Source organism: Orcinus orca, chromosome 4, assembly GCF_937001465.1.
Source record: "Orcinus orca chromosome 4, mOrcOrc1.1, whole genome shotgun sequence".
Lineage (NCBI taxonomy): Eukaryota > Metazoa > Chordata > Mammalia > Artiodactyla > Delphinidae > Orcinus > Orcinus orca.
Genome location: NC_064562.1, coordinates 48,769,400 through 48,779,711, shown reverse-complemented (window position 1 = coordinate 48,779,711; position 10,312 = coordinate 48,769,400).

The following is a 10,312-nucleotide window of genomic DNA, read 5'->3' as shown; positions in this document are numbered from 1 at the left end:
CTATATCCCTCAAGCTATAACCCAACTTCTCTTTTCTTCTCATCCAGATTTCTCTGGAGCAGACCACTTATTTTCTCCTTAATTCCTCTTAACACCATGTTTTTCATCCTCACTATTGACCAAACCTTTTCATGCTGATGTCTCCAATGCCTTCATCTTTTCAGCCTTGACCTTGTCAGAACAGCAAGGCCATCATGTCATAAGCCATGCCTTGATTTAAATTCTACCCCTTGGCTTTCCATGATGCCATGCTCCTATCTCTTGTTGACACAACATTAATCAGTCAATCTAAGAAAGAGCTGGAAAATTTTATTTGAGCCAAATTTGAGGATTTATAACCCAGGAAGAGCGTCTCAGAAAGCTCTGAGAACTGTTCTGCTGGTTAGAAATCAAGGCACGGTTATATAAGTTTCTTCTGTGACAGAGAGCTGTACAGCAAATGATGTATTACAGTTTACACAGTCCAGATCTGCAAGTACAAAGTGGCGGGTCATGTGACCCCTTACAAGATCAAGAAGGAAGGTCATCTTCAAGCAATTGTCTTGCTGGTGCTGGGAGAAGTTGTCTTTATGGCTGAGCAGGTATTCCTGCCGATGGGGGAGGTTTGGTCGAAGCATAATGCGGATACACAGTGCACAGTAGAGGGGAGAGAGGAGGCCAAGGGGTAGAGAAATTTTTTTATGTTTAAATTCTTCTTGTCTTGCCATAAAATATGAATTTTATTTCATACTGTCTCTTTATTCTCTCTCCTTCCTGAGCTCATTTTTCTCTATCCACCCCTTAAATGTCAATTTGATTTGCATTCTAGTCTCAAATGTCTGCTCTCCTCACTCTGTATATGCTTCTTTTTTTTTTTTTTTGCGGTACGCGGGCCTCTCACTGCCGTGGCCTCTCCCGTTGCAGAGCACAGGCTCCAGACGCACAGGCTCAGCAGCCATGGCTCACGGGCCCAGCCTCTCCGCGGCATGTGGGATCCTCCCGGACCGGGGCACGAACCCACGTCCCCTGCATCGGCAGGCGGACTCACAACCACTGTGCCACCAGGGAAGCCCTCTGTATATGCTTCTTAAATAACTGAGTCAACTCACACTTTCAGCTATCACTTCCTCCGTCTTAAACCTCCATCTCCATTTCAGACTAACTCTAAACTTCAGCCTCACACACCCTGCTTCCTGCTGAACGTTGGGGTGCCTCAGACTCCATGTAACGCAAATAGAACTCATCTTCCCAAAAGCCTCCTCCTCCAGCCTCATCTCTCTTTTCTCCTTTCTTCGACTCTACTTCTTGACCACCATGACTTCTGGGTTTTTGCTCTTACCTGGAATGTCCTAGCCCACACTTGACTAACTTTACTCATTCCTTAAGGCTCACTTCAGGCCTCGCCTTCCTTAAAGAAGCCAGTTCAACGTGCCCCTCCTCTGAACTCCTGAATATCCCAGTCACATCTCTGATGAAATAAAATTTACATTTCAAGTCAGGACAAGAAAAATTAAACACAAAATTCTCTCTGTGTTTGTTTGGGCCTCTTCCTTCCCTCCCTAATGTGTAGTATGCATCTGCATTACACATTAACCAGACCTCCTCAAAGATGGGGGTGCCTGCTGAAGCATAAAGATGAATTTTTTTTTTCTTCTTATGCTAGCAATGTGATTTCTTAAAAGAACAGTGCTCTTTCCCAGCTCTGTAGGGGGTCAGGGCGACGTGCTGCTCACTTTGCCCATGCTTACCTGGACTACGTATCCTTGAGGAACTTTATGTAAAATACCAGTGTGTCATTTTGATGTACAATTCTTTGTCTCCAAAATGTATATGACTGTGCCATGGACTCCTAACAAGTGGAACAGTTCTTAGAGCTTTCTGAGAAGCTGCTTCCTAGGTTACAATCCTGTTTGGCTCAAATAAAGTTCCCTTTATTTTTCTTCTTAACTTGATAGTTAACTGAATTTTCCTCGTCATTTTCTTGGGGTAGCCAACAGGATATCAGAGACACCTGCCAGAGGATACCTGGAGTCTACCCCAAACCAGTGCTTGGTACCAGCGTGGGCCCTTTGAGCCCCATCCACTTCTTAGGATGCCTCAGGTGATTTGGTGAGTTCTCCTGATATCCAGACACCATTGCTTTAAATGACGTCCTGAATTTTATTCAAGCTGTTTCTCTTGGGACTTGGAGTCCTAAGGGGATACTGGTATATTTCCTATTTCCTAGGCAGGGACCTAAGGGGAAATTCCTAGGCAGACACCTAGGAGGAACTTTGAAGTGAACTGGATTGGCCATCTTTTTTTAAAATTTGGCTTAAATTGGAAAGATATGGTCTGAACAAACTGTTGCTGGTGAAATGAGAGACTGAGCCTGCTAAGCTCTGAAGAAAAGGGACGTCGCTCCTTCCGGCCATAATGTGTCCTCAGGTGACTGAGAACCTAGCGGAAGTGTCTGAGAATCAATCCTCATGCCATGCAGTGGTCCTACAGGGGATCCCAGTACCATCATTAAGTAAATTCTGCTCCCCAGGGGACACTATAAGGCTGATCACCTAGTGCTCTGGGCACCCATGGCAGTTTTAGACTGCTGGAGGGAGAGACTCAGACATGTAAGAGAGTCAAACAGACCCAAGGGTAACTCCTTGGGAAGCTAGACTCAGAAGCAGCACACATTCGATCCATCACACTGACCTCAGAAAGTTGTTCGGATCATATCTGAGTTAGGGTACCAAATGAATAATGGAAAACCGTGCCTCAAAGGCTGAACAGCTCCCGTATGTGCACCCACTCCTGGAACCCCAGCTGGCTTCATGTACAATTGAAGCAAAGCCAATGCTTGCAAGCACTTTAATCTTAACTCTTAAATGGCCAGGATAGAACTTTTTTGACGTTCTAAAACTGTAGAGGAAGCCAGTTTGATAAAACATCTTCCCAAAATTCTGACCCTGAGAGAACAGAAGTATTCCTCGGAGAAAGCTTAAAGTTATAACTCTTATCATGTCTTAAAATGTAAACATAGCCCATATCGCCTGAGACTACAGCCTTGGCTCAATTAATAGAACTTAAAACTGAAAGGGGGAAAAAAAAAAGGAGAGGGGAGCTTTCTAAAACTCAAGCAAGAAAACTATGAGATCTCTGTCTGTGTCTATCTGGATGTATGTATGTCTGTGTGTATGTTATAAAAACAATATAACCCTACCTCTGGATGGTGTTATCAAAATTAATTTGTAAAAGAGCTCTATTTAATTGACTTAAAAGCAAGTGCTTACAAATCAAATATTTCTAAATGTAACTTAAACTAACACAAATCTTTAAACAATCACGTGATCTAGGATTAATCTTTACTGAAATAAAAAGCAAGCTTAAACTGATGGTTTAATTAATATAGACACGTCTTTAGAGTCATCAACATTAAGTAGAATACTTTTATTGTACCTAGGTTTACTGAAATTCAATAAGTTCATTTATCTAGGTTATAAAATTTGTTAACAAGAAAATTAATGATCTGATGATATTTTCATAGGTAATGAAATAAATGGGATAAAAGGTTTTGGTTAAACTATTTAAGAACAATTATGTTTTATGGTATGCCTACCTAAAAATAGTTTCTCCAGATTTCTGGCAACTTGAGACCTTAGAGCTCTGATAAGTTAAATGATGGAAATTCATTGAATGTCTAGATCATTTTTTTTCCTCTAGACCATTTTTAATAAGATAAAATGCTGAAACATTAATTGCTAAAGGAGTCTATGTTTACCTACTTTTGACTTCTTATTACAGTGAAACTAAATATGAGAATATTAATAAATATTTTGTGCTTTATTGAAAGATTATACTTTGAAATGGCATATATTTCTAAAAATTTATTCTAAAATGGGAACCTTGAGAAAAGAGTTTTATGCATGGTCAAGAGTATCTTAGAGGAACTTCCCTGGTGGAGCAGTGGGTAAGAATCCGCCTGACAATGCAGGGGACACGGGTTCGATCCTTGGTCTGGGAAGATCCCACATGCTGCAGAGCAACTAAGTCCATGCGCCACAACTACTGAGCCCGCATGCCACAACTTCTGAAGCCCGCATGCCTAGAGCCCGTGCTCTGCAACAAGAGAAGCCACCACAATGAGAAGCCCGTACACCGCAACAAAGAGTAAGCCCCACTCGCCTCAACTAGAGCAAGCCAGAGCGCAGCAACGAAGAATCAATGCAGCCAAAAAAAAGAAGAAAAAGACTGTCTTAGATTAGATTGAATTTGATTAAATAAGTGAATTTTAATATTAAGTGTGAAAACGTGTAAAACTAGAATTTGATTTTTTTCTCTAAGTTTTCTTTGAAATGTTAATTTGCTTTTAATAACAGATTGTGAAGTTTCTTTACCAGTAACTTTCTGCACTTGCCTTTAAAATAGTTTACTGTCACTTTGGTTAAGTGAATAAATATTGTTTCACGGTGACTTATGATCCTACTTGGCCAAACATTTAAAACCTTTTGATATCTTTGACAAACTTTCTCACATCAAATTCTAAATGAAGTTCTTTTGACCTCTAGCTAACTCTGGGATACTACAGAGGGCCCCTGAACATCTCAAAGAGAGATATTAAAATAATCAGGCTTATTTGGTCTGTTAAATTACATGGGAAACATTGTCAAATGAGTAATGATAAACCTTCTTAAGTTATATTCTATGGGTAAACGTTATTAATATGAATGTTCTAGAAATTATATGAAGTTTCTAAAATTTGAAATGTCCATAATTCTAGTCATTATCTTAAAATTTCATACCTCACAGAAATAGCCCAATTTCCTTGACAATTGCATTGTAATCAGGTCTTTAACCATGCTTTTAAGCCTTCTGTCACTTATAGATAGCTACTGTCTTACTCTGACCCTTTTACAAAAATACTTGTAAATGACTTGCTTTTATGCTCCAAACCTAAATTAGACTTGGTAGCAAAAGGACTTCTAAATTGTATGTGGGCCCTTTCAGCAAGGGCTCTCTTATGTAAGGCTACTGAAGAGATAGTAATGGGGTCTCCTTTAATTATTTATGTCCCACACTCAGTTGAGTCTCTTCTAAACTCTCACTACATTTAGCACTATTCTGTATGCCAACTAACTTCTTAAGAGGCACTGTTGCTTTCTGCACCTAATACTGTCTTGGTTCTATGTAATAACCTTAACCCTGCAACTTTGCTTCCAGCACTACAGGAAGAAAACAACCAAACTGCACAGTGTTAAGAGATTATCTTTTTGCTCCCAGGAATGACTTACAAGAAGCTCCCATTGATAAGGCTAATCTGTTTGATTTACAGATGGGTCCTCCTTAAGGGATGAATATTACCGAGCTGGATATGCAATAACATCCACAGTGGACACAACTGAAAGTCCTTATTTACCAGAAACAACGTCAGCAAAATAAGCTGACCGAACTGCCTTAACCCAAGCTTGCCAACTAGCCAAAGACCAGATAACAAAATTTTACACTGACAGTTGCTTTGCTTTTGGAGTGGCACACAATTTTGGAATGCTATGGAAACAATGAGGTTTTTAACCTCTTCAAGACAACCTATTTTAAAAATGGGGGAATTCCCTGGCAGGCCAGTGGTTAGAACTTAGCACTTTCACTGCCAGGGGCTGGGGTTCAATCCCTGGTCGGGGAACTAAGATCCTGCAAGCCACGAGGTGCAGCCAAAGAAAAAAAAAGGAAAACAGTTAGCAATTATTAAAACACCAGGACATTCCAAATCTGACACTGTGGAAGCGAAAGGAAATCAGCTTGTTGATGCTGCAGCCAAAGAGGCAGCTTGAAACACTAATCTTGCCCAGCCTTGAGAATGTCCACTGCTCTCCGTTAACCCTGCTAATGAAATAAAAGATTTCTTTCTACAGGCTCAGGAAACCACAGCTAAAGAAAAGAAGCAGATACTGGAACAAAAAAGGGGAATTTTGACCCCACAACACAAATATGGTATCGACCTGATTAAAAAGCAAACCAGAAAAACCTTATACTGTCTATTGACGCACAACTGCCATTGCTCCAGCATGTACATTCGTTACCTCTTGGGCATCTGAGAAAATGGTTTTATAGAAAAAACAATATTTTTGGAAACTTTCACCCATGGTGGTTCAAAAGAAATATATTACATTATTGACAGGGTCTTATTGAGACATTTTAAAACACTGGTAACTAGCTCCTCTTACAGCAAGCTTCTAGGAGATGAAAACCTTAAGGATCATGGAATACTACCTAAAGGTTTTGCTTATTGGAAAGGACATCAAATAAAAGATTCTTTGCAGCCATGATGGCAAGAACCTTGTCAAGTATTATTAACTGATCCATGTACAGCCAAACCGAAAGACATTAATTCATGGATTCACATCTTTATTTTATTTATTTATTTTGGGACTTGCCATGTGGCTTGTGGGACCTTAGTTCTCCGACCAGGGATCAAACCTGGGCCCCAGCAGTGAAAGTGCCGAGTGCCAACCACTGGACCGCCAGGGAAGTGCCCCACATCTCTCATTTTTAAAAAGGCCCCTCCAAACTTGCACAAGCCTCTTAGATAACCTCATCCACCAGAGGGCAGACAGCAGAAGCAAGAAGAACTACAATCCTGCAGCCTGTGGAACAAAAACCACATTCACAGAAAGATAGACAAGATGAAAAGGCAGAGGGCTATGTACCAGATGAAGGAACAACATAAAACCCCAGAAAAACAACTAAATGAAATGGAGATAGGCAACCTTCCAGAAAAAGAATTCAGAATAATGATAGTGAAGATGATCCAGGACCTCGGAAAAAGAATGGAGACAAAGATTGAGAAGATGCAAGAAATGTTTAACAAAGACCTAGAAGAATTAAAGAACAAACAAACAGACATGAACAATACAATCACTGAAATGAAAAACACACCAGAAGGAATCAATAGCAGAATAACTGAGGCAGAAGAACGGATAAGTGACCTGGAAGACAGAATGGTGGAATTCACTGCTGTGGAACAGAATAAAGAAAAAAGAATGAAAAGAAATGAAGAAGGCCTAAGAGACCCCTGGGACAACATTAAACACAACAACATTCGCATTATAGGGGTCCCAGAAGGAGAAGAGACAGAGAAAGGACCAGAGAAAATATTTGAAGGTATTATAGTCAAAAACTTCCCTAACATGGGAAAGGAAATAGCCACGCAAGTCCAGGAAGCACAGAGAGTCCCATACAGGATAAACGCAAGGAGAAACACACCGAGACACATAATAATCAAATTGGCAAAAATTAAAGACAAAGAAAAATTATTGAAAGCAGCAAGGGAAAAATGACAAATAACATACAAGGGAACTCCCATAAGGTTAACAGCTGATTTCTCAGCAGAAACTCTACAAGCCAGAAGGGAGTGGCATGACATATTTAAAGTGATGAAAGGGAAGAACCTACAACCAAGATTACTCTATCCAGCAAGGATCTCATTCAGATTCGATGGAGAAATTAAAAGTTTTACAGACAAGCAAAAACTAAGAGAATTTAGCACCACCAAAGCAGCTCTACAACAAATGCTAAAGGAACTTCTCTAAGTAGGAAACACAAGAGAAGAAAAGGACCTACAAAAACAAACCCAAAACAATTAAGAAAATGGTCATAGGAACATACATATCAATAATTACCTTAAATGTTAATGGATTAAATGCTCCAACCAAAAGACACAGGCTTGCTGAATGGAGACAAAAACAAGACCCATATATATGCTGTCTACAAGAGACCCACTTCAGACCTAGGGACACATACAGACTGAAAGTGGGGGAATGGAAAAAGATATCCCATGCAAATGGAAATCAAAAGAAAGCTGGAGTAGCAATACTCATATCAGATAAAATAGATTTTAAAATAATGAATGTTACAAGAGACAAGGAAGGACACTACATAATGATCAAGGGATCAATCCAAGAAGATGATATAACAATTATAAATATATGTGCACACAACACAGGAACACCTCAGTACATAAGGCAACTGCTAACAGTTATAAAAGAGGAAATCGACAGTAACACAATAATAGTGGGGGACTTTAAAACCTCACTTACACCAATGGACAGATCATCCAAACAGAAAATTAATAAGGAAACAGAAGCATCAAATGACACAATAGACCACATAGATTTAATTGATATTTATAGGACATTCCATCCAAAAACAGCAGATTACACTTTCTTCACAAGGGCGCACGGAATATTCTCCAGGATAGATCATATCTTGGGTCACAAATCAAGCCTCAGTAAATTTAAGAAAATTGAAATCATATCAAGCATCTTTTCTGACCACAACACTATGAGATTAGAAATGAATTACAGGGAAAAAAACGTAAAAAACACAAACACATGGAGGCTAAACAACACATTACTTAATAACCAAGAGATCACTGAAGAAATCAAAGAGGAAATCAAAAAATACCTAAAGACAAATGACAATGAAAACACGATAATCCAAAACTTACGGGATGCAGCGAAAGCAGTTCTAAGAGGGAAGTTTATAGCTATACAAGCCTACCTCAAGAAACAAGAAAAATCTCAAATAAACAATCTAACCTTACGCCTAAAGAAACTAGAGAAAGAAGAACAAGCAAAACCCAAAGTTAGCAGAAGGAAAGAAATCATAAAGATCAGAGCAGAAATAAATGAAATAGAAACAAAGAAAACAATAGCAAAGATCAATAAAACTAAAGGCTGGCTCTTTGAGAAGATAAACAAAAATGATAAACCATGAGCCAGACTCATGAAGAAAAAGAGGGAGAGGACTCAAATCAATATAATTAAAAATGGAAAAGGGGAAGTTACAAAAGACACCACAGAAATACAAAGCATCCTAAGAGACTAGTACAAGCAACTCTATGCCAATAAAATGGACAACCTGGAAGGTTGTCAGAAACGTATAACCTTCCAACCTGAACCAGGAAGAAATAGAAAATATGAACGGACCAATCACAAGTAATGAAATTGAAACTGTGATTAAAAATCTTCCAACAAACAGAAGTCCAGGACCAGATGGCTTCACAGGGGAATTCTATCACATATCTAGAGAGGAGCTAACACCCATCCTTCTCAAACTCTTTCAAAAAATTGCAGAGGAAGGAACACTCCCAAACTCACTCTATAAGGCCACCATCACCCTGATACCAAAACCAGACAAAGATACTACAAAAAAAGAAAATTACAGACCAATATCACCGATGAATATAGATGCAAAAATCCTCAACAAAATACTAGCAAACAGAATCCAACAACACATTAAAAGGATCACACACCACATGATCGAGTGGGATTTATCCCAGGAATGCAAGGATTTTTCAATATACGCAAATCAATCAATGTGATACACGATATTAACAAATTGAAGAAGAAAAACCATATGATCATCTCAATAGATGCAGAAAAAGCTTCTGACAAAATTCAACACCCATTTATGATAAAAACTCTCCAGAAAGTGGGCATAGAGGGACCCTACCTCAACATAATAAAGGCCATATACGACAAACCCACAGCAAACATTCTCAATGGTGAAAAACTGAAAGCATTTCCTCAAAGATCAGGAAAAAGACAAGGATGTCCAGTCTCACCACTATTATTCAACATAGTTTTGGAAGTCCTAGCCATGGTAATCAGAGAAGAAAAAGAAATAAAAGGAATACAAATTGGAAAAGAAGAAGGAAAACTGTCACTGTTTGCAGATGACATGATACTATACATAGAGAATCCTAAAGATGCCACCAGAAAGCTACTAGAGCTACTCAATGAATGTGGTAAAGTTGCAGGATACAAAATTAATGCACAGAAATCTCTTGCATTCCTATACAGTAATGATGAAATATCTGAAAGAGAAATTAAGGAAACTCTCCCATTTACCATTGCAACAAAAAAACAAAATACCTAGGAATAAACCTACCTAGGGAGACAAAAGACCTGTATGCAGAAAACTATAAGACACTGATGAAAGAAATTAAAGATGATACCAACAGATGGATATATATACCATGTTGTTGGATTGGAAGAATCAATATTGTGAAAATGGCTATTCTACCCAAAGCAATCTACAGATTCAATGCAATCCCTATCAAATTACCAATGGCCTTTTTTATAGAACTAGAACAAAAAATCTTAATATTTCTATGGAGACACAAAAGACTCTGAATAGCCAAAGCAGTCTTGAGAAAAAAGAAGAGCTGGAGGAATCAGACTCCCTGATTTCAGACTATATTACAAAGCTACAGTAATCAAGACAATACGGTACTGGCACAAAAACAGAAACATAGATCAATGGAACAAGATAGAAAGCCCAGAGATAAACCCAGGCA